At 41.3% G+C, this 14,456-nt stretch overlaps 1 protein-coding gene across 11 annotated transcripts in view; it reads right to left on the bottom strand.

Moving 5' to 3' along the window:
* Rg (A kinase anchor protein rugose) overlaps nt 1–14,456 on the bottom strand; it is a 543,414-nt gene that overhangs the window by 368,420 nt on the left and 160,538 nt on the right. The window lies entirely within an intron of this gene.

A 14,456-nucleotide genomic window follows, 5' to 3' on the forward strand; every position in this document is an offset into this window, starting at 1 on the left:
TCTATAAGGTTACCGGTCGGTGGTGGTACGACGAAAAAATGGGCCTTTGAAATATTCTTGACCGTTGTAAAATAATTGCAAATCCGCGATATGATATCGAAAGGAAAATTGGCTCTAGGGTCAAAATGAGTTTGACATACCTGGTGGTCGAGGTTGGAATCAACTCGTAGAGCATTAAATCTAATAAACTCTAGCCGCCGGCTCTTAATTTTCCTATATCCGTGGCGATTCGATAGTCCCATCGTAATGGGCTGTAAAATTTTATTACACCGTCATTAACAACTTGACGTTATCGCGCGCCGTGTGGATTTAAATGGGAGGATTTATTACGAAAACCTCTTCGTTTCCGGCGTACGGATCGCCGTAAATAATTGGAAAACAGCGCATTAATACCGTTACTAGGCGACACCGTTTCGGTTCGATGAAACTGTGCGATTCGATTTTTCCGATAAAATGATTTCTACCTAACAATGTATCTCGTTCGTTCGTTTCTCCATTCTGAGCGAAGCAACGATTAATTCCATTGAAACTGACAAATAATTTCACCGGAGTCGTGTCTTGTTAAGCATATTTTCATTCGAATAAAATAAATTTTCGTCCGCACATTTTCGTTCGTGAGAAAGACACGTACGTGAAAAATTATTAATCGTCTACATAATTCAGGGTTAAGTAGCGGAACGGCTCGAAAGCTCGCCCATTAGTCTTGGCGTAATTAGGCTTTTATATATTCCGTGAGGAAGATTCTAAGAAATTGACGCAAGAATCCGAACCTGCACCGTGCTGCACAGAGTGCTTAAGTTACAACGAGCAGCGGTCATCATTCCGCATTGTGTGGTTTATAATGGGGAAAGTAACCTTGGGCGGCCACTTGCCTTGACTCTAAGTTCCTAGGTGCTCGTGTCTCCATGATACTCGTGGGTCTAATTTCGTCCGTATACTTATTTCAAAATGTATTCTTTAACACATTGACCGTCGTGCCAGTTCTCTGTGTCGAAAGCTGCTTTCAACGTTTATTTAAATTGTAACGTGAAAAATGAAAACACTCAATCGTTCGATAGTCTCACCATTCCCCAATACTCTACGAAACAACGACCAAACTACCGAACGATCCAGTATTTCTATCTTTATATTTTCATACGTATCCTCAACGTAAAAATAACACACAAACAATATGCAATATTTTTCATATAAACATATGATTCCCGTACGGATTATTTAAATCATTCTCCTAATAATCCGCATGCAACGACTAACTGTATAATTCTCCCCAACACTGGTGTCACTCGAAAGCTAACAAGCAGCAGAATATCCTCGTTGCAAACGTCCGAGAGAAACGTCACCGATCGTCGTTGTTACGAAATGAAAATTTCCAAACGATATTCGCGAGTATTTCATCCAAAGGACGAGTGGAAGATTCAAGATACACGAGTGGAAGTTTCGATACGTACCGCTGCTCACAATTCCATCGATATCTGTTCCCTTTTCCAGGGTAACTCTTCGATTCTAAGGCCGCGGGAATATTTCCCAGCACGGTCGTTTCATTTTCGACAGTTTGGCCGTAATATCGATTCCCGTGGACCTTTACCCAGCGGAAGAACCAGCTTCGTTTGCGCGGGCTCTCGCTATCGTTACGCCGAACTCCGTACCAAATCGAATCCTGGGGGCGGAACGACGCAATATCCGTCCCCTCGTCCCCCAGACCTAACCCGTACCCCTTCGGAGGGACTCGCGTAAGAATCAGAAAGTAATTAGCAATCGTGAAACGCAAATCCGCCCCTAACGAGCGCGTTACCGCGAGCGGGCGCGCGTTGCGGTATCGTACTTGCGGCGGCGCAACGCTCTTCTAACAAACGGACAATTAAGCACGGCGTTCCGAACGCCGCGGAACGCTCGGGGATTAAATTTACGTTCAACGAACCGTGTCGAGAACCGCGACGAAAATGAAGTAGTTTTAAACCTGGACACCGGGTTACGGGAAGAATGGATGTTGATTGGTAACGATACCCGATCGATCGAGATTAAACCTCCCCCGATCTGGTGGAGTCGCTGTGCCGCATTGACCGTCAAGTATAGCACGCGTGCGAAAAAATTGCATTTGGAGTCAGTTGTACGGGCCGCTGGTAGGACGACGGAAGGAATTTGAAAGAATAGCTGACAAATCTGGGATAAAATTCAAATACAGTACGCACGTGAAGAGATTGCATTTGGTGTTACAGAGAGGGTGGTATTGTTTGCGTGGATTGTTGAATGTCTGATCGATCGAGATTATATTTTGATGTATTCGAGATACTGTATTGCATTTACTCTTATGTATAGTACGCGTGCGAAGAGATTGCATTTGGAGTCATATAGGGCACTATTAACGCGAATTCTGGATAATGGAAAGAATTTACAATGATATCTAAAGAATAAATTTCTGATCTATTCGAAGCATCGTTGCGTTAACCGTTAAGTATAGTACGCACGCGAGAAGATTGCATCTGGATTTATAAGAAGGTGGACGTTATTAACGCGAACGATAGATAACGGAAAGAATTTGCGCGCCTCGTTCTGGTTACGGTCAGTCGACCTCGCGATTCAAGTACCGAAAATGAAACCATACGCTGCAAGTACTTTGTGGAGCGAGATCGAAGTACCGACGTTCCGACTGCCAATCACAGCTAAACAGATTGAAACACGTCAAACCGTACATGCTTGCTCAAAGAGACGAATTGTCTCCGGTTTTCGACAAAGTACCGCGTAAAGCGTAACAGATTTCGTTGTTACCCTCGGCAGAGGCACACACGCCCGTAATTCGAAATACTTCGTGCACGGATCAAAATTGAATTCGTGGCTGTGCACCGGGACAAAGGTTGGCCCCGCGATCCCGATCATTCCACGAACGTTCCTGTGAAACAATACCTCGATTATCTGTCACAAATCTTCGTCCCGGCGTCCGTCAATCCGCGGCCGAGTTTACCGCGGCATTGTCGCGCAGCGGTGCCCGGCCAGATAGAACTTCTGATCCTCCTAATTGCGCGATTCAACGAATCGACGAGGTTGGTGCGCGCGCATCGACGTTCCAAGCGACACGACCCGAGCCAAACCGCCGGAGAACCGATCAAAATTGAATCAATTCCGTGGTACGGTGTGTATTATTCGCGACGGGATCGTAAAAGGGACGATTTTTACGCGAAGAAACGGCAAAGAACATTTGAAACGTGAAATCAAGTCCAAAGGGTCGATTTTAGGACACCAATATGGCCGACGTCTGTTATCGGAGCGCCAAGGAGAAAAAGAAATTGTTTTCGAAATAAAAATTCGAGGATACGAATGCTTCTTAACGAGTCGAAATAAATTTTTTTGATTTTGTAACCTTCTGAGCGTTAATTATACAACTTATAAGTAGTTATATAACTTAACGAAGAGAATCTCGTACGAAAATATTCTGCGATCGAGAGCACGTATGAAATTGGGTTCGAGTTACGCGATCTACTAGTTAATTTATCGGTACGGTGTATACGATTATTTAAATTATAACCGACATCAATTTGACGTCGGTAAAAATATAATTAGCGATCGATGTCGCGATTAAAATGCGACTAATTGATTCGCCGTCTATAATTATTTATATATAACCGGGAAAATTTTGCTTATCCTCGCCGCGTTATCCGTATCCTCGTTACGATGCAAATTCAATTGTGTTATCGAATATGTGTACTAGCAATGCATCCGCACGAGTGATCGTATGAATTATTCGATTGGTAATAGCAGTTACAATTTTAGGGTAATTCAAGGCTCGTGTCCTATCTTGTAGAGTCTTGTTAAAAGTGGATTGCAACAACGTCACGAGTAATGTTCGAAAATCGAGACAGCCATTTATCAATATGCGAAACGCAGGTGGAGAAATTTTTGTCGAAACTGGTCGAACTCAAACGGGCCGCTCGAAGAGGACAATGAATGGAGTACAATAGGATGAAGTTCGGGCAGCTGAGTTTTGTTTCCATAGGTATGTGTTCCTGAAAATACGATCGCTCGAGTTGAAAAAAACACGAATAACGATGAAAAGATGACCACAATACTCTGATAGTATAAAGCTGTAAACTCTACGTAAAATCTATCCTCTAAAACACGAACAAAGACGTCCATATGCGTCGCCAATCTACTAATGCACGGTAACATTATCGATTCTTGTATTTTTATCGATATGAATAACTGTGGCGTGTTTTTAAATTTATTTGAGTCTTACGCTAGCCAAGAACGAAATGCAACTGTTATTCTCCTCCTACGGCTTTACATAATTGTATCATTATTGTATTAATATATTTACACAAAAGGTTATTTTTATTATTATTATTACTACTATTATTATTAGTATAATAATTTATAATAATATTCATTAAATATTAATAAGTGATCGAACCACGCGTAACAAGTTTACGTAATACAGACGATGTACGTGTATATCTATATTTTCGATAGCTGAAAAGAATTCACTCAGACGAAAGTCAGATCTAATGATCAAAATTATCGTAAAAGATCATTTCGCTATTAAACGAGACTTCGTATCGCGTTAAGTAACGATTAGTGGCTTCGCTGTCGTGAAAACGCAATTTTTAGACAAAGAGACGGATGTCCCCCGCATCGTGCATATTTTGCTCGAGTGCATTTTTTATAGCTTCGTGCAGTAGATTTTACCCTTGCGAGAGACTCGTCGCAGGAACAGAAGGTCCTCGCGAGTGGGCGCGTTAATTAAACGTTCTATTCAGCTTTCGTCAAACGGAACGTCGTCGCGTCTAATTAATTAAAGTGGCAGATAGAGAGAATAGTCGGCAATTTTAATTACTTGCAATTGCAGGGGATACGCGCGATCACCTGTCACGTTGAATTAAGTCACGCGTCTCCGTGGAGTCTCCATTCAATCTTGTGAAATTCCCTTCGCGTGAAAACAGTCTTCTTTATGAAATTTGATATATATATAAATTTCTTTTCTATCACACAAAGAAACAATCAAAGCTAGCGACGAAACACCAGCAAATATATGTACAGAAATCAATAATTATCACACACGAAAGTCTCACAATTACCCAATTCTCGGGTAGTACAAATCGTTCGTAATTGCTACCGATCTAAACAATATCCTTTCGACAATTACGCAAATTATATACAAAACACGAATAAATATATATATAAACTTATAATTCTCAGGCAAAAAAAATCGTGCATACCATCCAATTTTTAAAGTATCAAATCAAACATATCGAATCGATCCACAGAATATTCCACTGACAGTTTCGCGTATATACAAAGTACAAGGGATTGTATGTACAAAGTCCAATAGCTTTCTTACAACCAAATTTCTCATATAATTTTTGAAGTATCGAACTGAGCAGACGAAATCGTTCCCAATTGTTATCGATCCGTAAAACATCTCGTCAACGGTTACACGAAAACGAACTTATCCATGGGCTCTCTGACCGAAGTTTTCCCTCGCGGATGGAGGACTCGTGTAATTATTCGCGACTACAAAGATCGCTAATTAAGTTCATTAGCGAGGACGGCGGCCGATTCGTATAATGGAGCCGGTTTCAATGAGTGGAAACAGCGTTTACGCGTGCCAAAAATAAAGAAAGAGACGAACGAGAACGAGCGCATTCGACCGGGGAGAATCTCGTCACGGATAATGGAACTAAAAAGGAATAACGCGTAAACGTATCGCGTTCACCCTTTGACGAGCGTCAATTTCGTCGACGTCACGACAGGAAACAGACGCGTTGACGCAGACAGCCACGGTCAGTTTTGTCATTTGATTAATGGACGACGCTTTGTTGCCACTATGCCGGTAATAAGGGTAACCTTACCTCTCCCTCACTGGAAATCCCCATCGACGAATTATAGGGGCGGAATATGAATTTTGATTCATGGTCGAGATTGAACTCGATGACGCTACATCTTCTAATATCGTCTAATCGTTTTCAAATATGAATATTGATGGTAATACAATTGGTTCTTTTAAAAGAGGCGTGAATCTTGGCTGACGAAGGATGTCTTGTAACCGAAATTGAGGCGCGAAAGAAATTCGTTTGAATATTGGAGAAAAGTAATTGAAAGCATTCGAAAATAATTTCGAATGCTTGGGAAAAGTAGTTAACACACTCATCGTGTTAACGTATCGATTATTTGGGTTTAACAAGCATAGATATATCTTTATGTTCCATTATTTCGAACAATTTTCCATTGTTTTTTTTACCATCAAAGATTTGGGAAACCACCGATCCATTAGACACCTGAGTTTCGATTTTACGAAGCGTGTATTTTTAGTAGATTAAGTATCGGTAATTTGCATTGTAGTGTGTTGTTAGTTTCCATAGTGCTACTCGTGAAACAGCCTTTGTGCTGTAAAAAAGCAAAAGCCGTTGTTTCTTTTTTTTTTTTTGTTTTTTTTTTTTAATGAAAAAGTGGAAAACGCAGTTGGTTGAAACATTACATATCGATACGAAGCGTTCCGGTTTAAAGAACGAACCCATCAATAACTAACGCGAAATATCAATCATGTGTAACTTTTAATGGATGTCACTCTAGGCACACGATCGCTGAAACAATGCAAACTGGGTTACACTGTGACGCGGCGCGAAGCAAGGACTTTGGAAAAATTGAAAATTCGGTATACGTGAACAATAGTATCTACGACGTAGCAACGTGTAACTTTCACTTTAATTCTACAACTGTTACGATTCGGGTTAACGATTCCACTATAATTAATCGAAGCTGGCACGCTAGCGAGTCTCGAGTAAAGGCTCGTGAAAGGGTCTTTGTTCTTTCGAGCTCTTTGTACTCGTAAAAATTCACATAGAATCACAAAGAACTTTTGTTCAAGTGGATTCTCTCTATTGAAGTTTGGTGAACCAGAACTTGCACTTTGTAAAATTTTCGCGGATTCTGCCTATCGGTCTATACTTTATTACGACTGAGAATTTGATGAAGCGTGGTAGCTCCATTGATTCAATTTCTTTAATAAATTATATATATGTTATTTGTATATATTTATTCGTTTAATTCTACATATTATGAAAATACTTTTTAATTCGTGTAGTCTCACGACTGTGAGATACAGTATCTTGGATAAAACTTTACCGAATGTAATTATGTATTGTACGTACACGAAGAGATTGCATCTGAGGTTATGGCGTAACAGATATGTACACCTTTTTCACATCTGAAGATGCTCTCTGAACGAATAAGACCAGCCGCGACACGAGACGCAATCTTCTCGCGTAAAAAATAAAAATATAATTCTTAATTTATTGGATTCTACCGAGAAAATAGAAAAGATTGTGCCTGAATCTTTACTTTATAAAATCGACACTTTCGGACGAGATTTATTTTTACGTAACCGGTAAATGCTACAATATTTCTCTGCGATACGACAAGCAAAATATGTACCGATATTTTTGAAATTAATTAAGTCCGTTTTAACAGCTTGGATGCTACCCAGGAAACAGGAAAAATTGCACCTTCTATCTTCACCTCGTTAAATCTTTACATACCCTGTATATACTACAATATTTCCCTGCAATATAACAAGCAAAATATATACTTATGCTTCTGGAATTAATAAAGTCTACCTTTACTCGCCAGATTCTACGGAGAAAATTGAAAAAAATTGTTTACTTTTACCTCTATAAATCAACGATCTCGACGTTATTCCGAGCAGCACTTATCTTTAGATATCTTGCACATGTTACAATATTTCTCTGTAATATAACAAGCGAAATTTGTACCGATGCTTCTGAAATTAATTAAGTCTATCCTAACCCGTCAGTTTCTACCCAAAAAATGGGAAAGATTGTACCTCGTAAATCAACGGTCTCGACGTTGCTCCTCTTTGCATACCTTGTACATGCCGCAATATAAGCAAAACATGTATGCTTTTGAAATTAATTAAGTCTATCTTAACCCATCAATTTTGTACCAAAAGATTGGGAAAGATTCTACCTAATAAATCAAAAGTCTCGATGTTACTCCGAATAGCATTTATCTTTGCATACCTCGTACATGCCGCAATATAAGCAAACTATGTATGCTTTTGAAATTAATTAAGTCTATCTTAACCCATCAATTTTGTACCAAAAAAATGGGAAAGATTCTACCTAGTAAATCAAGAATCTCGATGTTACTCCAAGTAGTATTTATCTTTGCATACCTCGTACATGCCGCAATGTAAGCAAAATATGTACCGATGCTTTTGAAATTAATTAAGTCTATCTTGACCGATTAATTTCTACCAAAATAATGGAAAAGATTACGTATCTTTACCTCGCGAATCGACAATCTCGACGTTATTTCGAATATCATTCACCTTCGCGTACCCTGTGTGCGGTACAATACTTGCCAGGAATATAACAAGCAAAATATGTACCGATGCTTCAGGAATTAATTAAGTCGATCCTGGAAGCGAATTCCGTGTTCGGTGCTGGTTTATCGAGCCGGCGCGGAGATCGTTTACGCGGCTCTACGAGCGCAGGAGTACCGCGCGTCACGTAACTAGAACCATAACCAGACTCGACGCGGAAATCTCGATTCAGATTATTCGACGGAAGGCGAGAGAACGAGGGAACAGCGAACGTTCCCCGAATTCGAGGGGCCTCGAGTGCATCATCGGGATAATTATCTTGTCGGCAATACGTGGATGGGTGGGCTGCGAATACGTCGATATACGCGTTCCTTGGCCGGAAGTCGTGCAGATGCGCGGAACAATTCAAGCCAGAGGCGCGGTGTTTGTTCCGCGGAACGACGGCAAGGCATATAGAGAACGACACTCGAGGTCACCGGCTTGATTCGCATCAATATTATTGTCTCTGGAGGAAATTGGATCGGATATAAGGTGCGTGACGTCGCTCGTGCACTCAAGAACGATCGACCGTGACGCGAAAATGGCGAATTCCTCGGAACGGATAATGATTTCGTGCTCGAACCAATTTATTATCGGTGCTACGTTTTAGGAATTGGATCCGGATCGTAACGAGAAGATAACTGACGCGATACATTTCAAACGAGATTGAAAATTGTACGATGGGTCGAACTCGGGTCCCGGATAGGTGAAATAATTTCGCTCCGGATAAACGAAACAGTGTCTTTGGTTTTCGTTTTGTTCTTTTTTTCAGCGCGAAAATTGTAATTTTTGGTCTCGTGCTCGATCACCAATTGTGCACCGATGTATTGGTGCAATATTGTAGGAATTGGATCGAATTGTAATCAGAAGATAATTGGTACAATGTAAAGATTCTTTTTTTGTAGTAGCGTTAGAAATATTTGGTTAAATTAACGAGAACGTTTTCTCAAGAATTTCAATAGGTGTAATTTTAAGTAAAAAAAGAAACACATAACGTTGTATTATTATTATTATACTTTACGAGATCTTCTACTATGCTTTGTTGATATTATATTAAAACTACTTATATTGTACAGACTGTTCCAGTTTGGCCCGTGTCACGAATTTCAGTCAGTAGCATATTGCCAAAGTTTCATTTCTGTGTGCTCAGCGACTACGATTCGAGTTATGCGCATTGAACGTGTCAGGAACCCCTGTTCTAAGGAATGATTTTGCCGAATGCAGAAACTTACCGCGTAGACTTACTAACCTTCTCGTCGCGTGCAAATTGAAATTTACGTCTATACGTAGTTTAACTTTATAGCACGTATATGTAGAAACAGATGTTGCTACGATCTTGATCCGGTACCACGACGTTTCAAAGCGGATGATAACGAGTACAGACGGAGATAGTACTACCTTTCGTGAATGGATATTGAAATCCTTTAACACAGTACTACGTCTTTTCGAGGATACCATAACTTACTATTACCATCTGTTCGCGAGAAAGTATTAACGTAACGCTACAATTTTCTCTCGATTGAACCTTAACGTACTACCACGTCTCGTGATTAAATTTATCGATGAACATTACCTTCTTCCGAATAATAAATAATCATAATATTACATACTTTAGGAAAACTAAATATCTATATAGTAGGTTCTAAATTTTTCTCGTGACTAAATACTGACTACGTTGTACTCGTAACTAAATCTTCGTGCACATTCATTCGATATTGAACGAATACAGTAGGTAATAAATTGTCACAATTATCGAGTACCGATTCTATTACCGCGTCGTACGGAAGCAAAGGAAGGTCCACGTGTCACGTAACCAGTAAGGTGATTCGTCGAGCGCGCTCGTGGCGCGAAAATTATGTCTGCAAATAATTCTGGAAGAAGGTTTGCCCCGACTACGGACACACGAATTCTCCGACGAAAACGCGACGAACTGAATTTCGACACGGCGGTTCGCTAAATCGACTTAAGTGTGAAACGACACTGCCACGACAATTGAGTTGCGATCTTCGCGGGAAAGTGAACGATCCTTTTAACAGTTGTCTCGGATGGCTGACTCCGCCGTGTCGGATCCAGAGAATGCTAATTATCCGTCAGCCACGAACCAAGAACGTTGTTAACGGTGTCGTAGCAAGGTAAACAAATGGGAACGTAGATGGCGACGCGAGGAAGATCTACCGAGCGTGTGCGAGCACGCAGTTGGGTAAACTAGCGAGCTTCTCCAAGTTACAACGCGTAGGGACGAGACCCTGTCTTCCTTGACTATTTCTACACGTCGCGCATGTGTGATCACCGAGTTCCACCAATTGTACGAATTTTCTCTGTGTACGCACGACGACCTAACTTTGCGTAAATTGGAGAGCAAACGTGTATAAACAAACCTTGTAATTCATGCACGACTTCTCACTTGCGAACATCTTGCCTTCCATGGAAATTTCTGCTTCCAAACTCCTTGAAATCAACGCGTCAGACGTGTCTTGATCCTCAAATTTTTATACTTATCGTTCTACCTCTGTGAGAACACTACCGCTAAATTGCTGAAGCTTTTGCGATAAAAACGAGCCCAAACACGACATCATTCGGTTGAACTCGCATAATTGGAGCGACCGTGTCGCGAGCGCATGCGCGAAACACGTAGGACTAAAAATAGTCCGAAAAGGGTCGTGTTTGGACTCATTCTCAACGGGAAAATCTTAACAATTCGTTGGCAATACTCCGATGAAGATGTAATAAAAGAAAGACCCAAGTTTCGATCTTCGTTAATGGATAACAACCTACACGAGTGAAAAAATGACTGGACACCGAGTACACTGTGACATCGATACAGAGGACCCTGTCCCGTAGATCCGAGTAAAAATTGTTTCGTTTATTCGAGCGATACTGGGTTCTTTGGGTCGTGAGACTTTTTGTATCCCGTGTCGCTCGTTCCGTAACCATTACTCCGATCCCGAGTCGTGTCTCTGTCAGGCGATTGATATCGGAACTTACTGGCTGCGCAACTCTCGAGCCGTGCAATCGATTTCGGATTGTTTTATCCGGAAGGGCGTGCTCCAACGGTTGTTTCTTGTCTTCGTACGCGGCAGGCACTTTCGAGCACGGTTTGGCAAGGCACTCAAACGAATGCATTATCCGTGGGCTGCTGTAGGGCGGGGGTGGGGGCAGAAGGGACCGCAAGGACCGTTCAGAACTTAATAATGCAGCCCTACCGGTGGTCGCGAATTCGTCTATGAGAGAGAAACGTTTCGTAAGAGGGAATCGCGCCCAGAACTCCGACGAAACGCTTCTTAGGCATTCAGCGAACCCCGTGAATTCCATTAAAGGGGAATACCAAATACAACTTGGCTGCAGTCTCATCGATTTTGTAGCGGATGAATGTTAATCGAAGACGTTCTCGATGAACAGCTCGATTACCAACATCACGAGGACGTATCCTCGGGAGCGGATTTTATTTACCGGCTACGAGACGATGAATTCCTTCGCGTTCCGCGACAGGGACAATTATTCAAGCTGAAAATTCGATTAGACGATACGATCGAGTATTGGAAAAATATTTCCTCGATGAATCTTTTCACAGGGACGAATACTCGAACGCGATAATCGTGTAGTATTTACGCGAAATCCAACGTTCTCTTGGGCGGAGATGCGATCTCGCCGTGGAGGATCTTAAATTCGAGGAATAAATGTAAGGGATTTGAATTTTATGGGCAATCCGATATCGTTGCAATTTATGGTAACGTTTGAAGTATCTTCGCGTACGGAGCATACGTGTGCGATGTATATACAAACGTATAATTCTTGCGTTAGCAAGAACGTTAGCTTTGCACAATCCGAAGTATAAAAAGGGAGTTAAAATTTATTTAATAATGTAAACGAAGTTGAGTGAAAAGAAAATGAAAAGTGACCGAGACTTGTTCCTAAGGGGTTTAACTACGTAGCACACCATTTCATAAAACGATACAGGTCGCTACGTTCACTCTAGCTCCTGGAAAAACTCATAGTACTACGCCAATGGTTTCAACATCCACTGACGACAATATCCTCGCAGGATACAGTACCAAAGATTTCGTTAAACAAAAATACCTATCAAAGCCAAGTTCTACGAGCCACGATCCCCGTCGAACAATGCTCAAATTGGTGTACGAAGAAATTAATAATAAAATCATCGATCCGCCACGGTTCGTCTAGATATTTCAATACCGTCGCCGCTTACAAAGCGACGATATCAAACTATCTATCGAGAGCCACGTTAAAACCGAACACTGGCGGTGCATTTTAATTAAAGTCGCTGCTTGTTCGCTCGAAAATTTGCAGAATTCATTTCGTATAAATGCACCCTCCTCGGCCCGTTCCACCCATCCTAGTTCCGGCCAGGCATCCCTTCGTCGCGCATAATGCCACGTTATACGCGATTCCGTATTAAAATTCATTCGTCCACCTAGGTGCACGATTCGAAGGTATGCTGGCGCATAATTAACGACTGTAGCACCACGGTTCTCGGGGAATGGAACAAGAGAACACGCCGCGCGAAAATTTCGGTAAAAAATCGCACGTATATCGGTCGATCCTCGTGGCCACGCGAGAGGAACTCCTGGTGGCCACCCTCCTGGTCGTCGAATTATCCGCGCGCTATAATCGCGGCTTGTAATATTCATTCAGGTAGCGTGCTTATAAAATTGAGCGGTTGTCGCTCGACGCTACGATACGAGAACAGCAATCAGCGCGATTTCAGTCGCGAATAGCTGGCTCAGTTAGCCGAGACAGTTACGTTTCCACGGAAACTACAGAGATGGCGCTAGAGAGAATCGTTCCTGGCGACATCTACGACGAACTACGAATACAGATCGGATGTCACGAATCACCAAAGAGGGCAAATGATTCTATTCGAATGAAAGCAATGGAAACTTATTCGATCGAACGATACAATGTTTATCCGTATATTGTGAAATCTTTCATTCTATAATTGAAATTCCAGCGTTTAACATTTATTCGTTACTCGAATTTTTATCCAAATAAAAATTTTTAGGCATTTCGAAAAATATTAGTAGGGACGGAAATTATACTGTCGGACAAATTGAAACTTTTTCTGCCCTCCGATAACTAGTGGACGATCCTTGTAGAGCCGCACTCCCCAAATAAGAATGCAGAAGACGAAGTACTGTATTACCCCCACTTCTCCAAAAACTTGAGATTTTCGACAAAAATGAGGTATTACATGCAAACTAAAGATAGTAGAAAGTCCTAATTGGAGTATAAAAGTAGAGGAGAGTTTCTCGAATATAGTGGGATACAATTTATTAATTATTTTTGGTACTAAATAGTTATAAATTAAAGTCAAACTTTAAAAAAGCGGCGATACGTTGAGTTTCTCTACATTATTTTTGTACTTTTACGAAAAGTTTTCTACCTAGGACGTAAAATCTACCCAGAGTCGGATTCTCTAAATATTTCTGAAGAAGGAACAACCCGGCAGTATTGTCGGAACGACTTTTCCAGCAAGATGAGAAAATATTCGTCGGCAAGGCGTGTGTAGTGAGTATCCTTCCCTGATCGCTTGTTTAGATTTAGCAGAGCCATGACTACGCGTAACCAACGCTGATAATGAGGCTCAATGGGACATTCACTTTGTATAAATAATGTTTCACTTTTTGTTTAATGCTTCAGGGTTCTATTCTTTTTCCCCATATGTTTTTGTAAATATAAAGTACGATGTACTTTTTAACCAATTTCTATCAGCAGAAATATAATTAATGGAAAATTCTAAATTCGCAGCCAATTAGCTCGGTACTACCCGCGACCAAGAATTATCGCGGGTAATACCGATTACCAGGTCTCACCACGTGGAGGTTGCTGCGAGCGGAGACCCGGAGAGAGATAGATGGACTCAAAGTTCCATCGATCTCTCTCGACGCGCAATACAAACGAAATTACTAAACCGAGGAGATCGAAGGAACTTTGATTCCTTCGATCTCCCGGTTTAGTTCTGCCGAGCGATTACATTATGGACAAAATTAGGCAAAATTGGGAAAGACGCGACGCGAATCGTGTAGTTGCTCCTACTAGGTCTATCCCGTTTCTCCTCGGTGGGCCC

Source organism: Ptiloglossa arizonensis, chromosome 11 (genome assembly GCF_051014685.1).
Source record: "Ptiloglossa arizonensis isolate GNS036 chromosome 11, iyPtiAriz1_principal, whole genome shotgun sequence".
NCBI classification, from domain to species: Eukaryota; Metazoa; Arthropoda; class Insecta; order Hymenoptera; family Colletidae; genus Ptiloglossa; species Ptiloglossa arizonensis.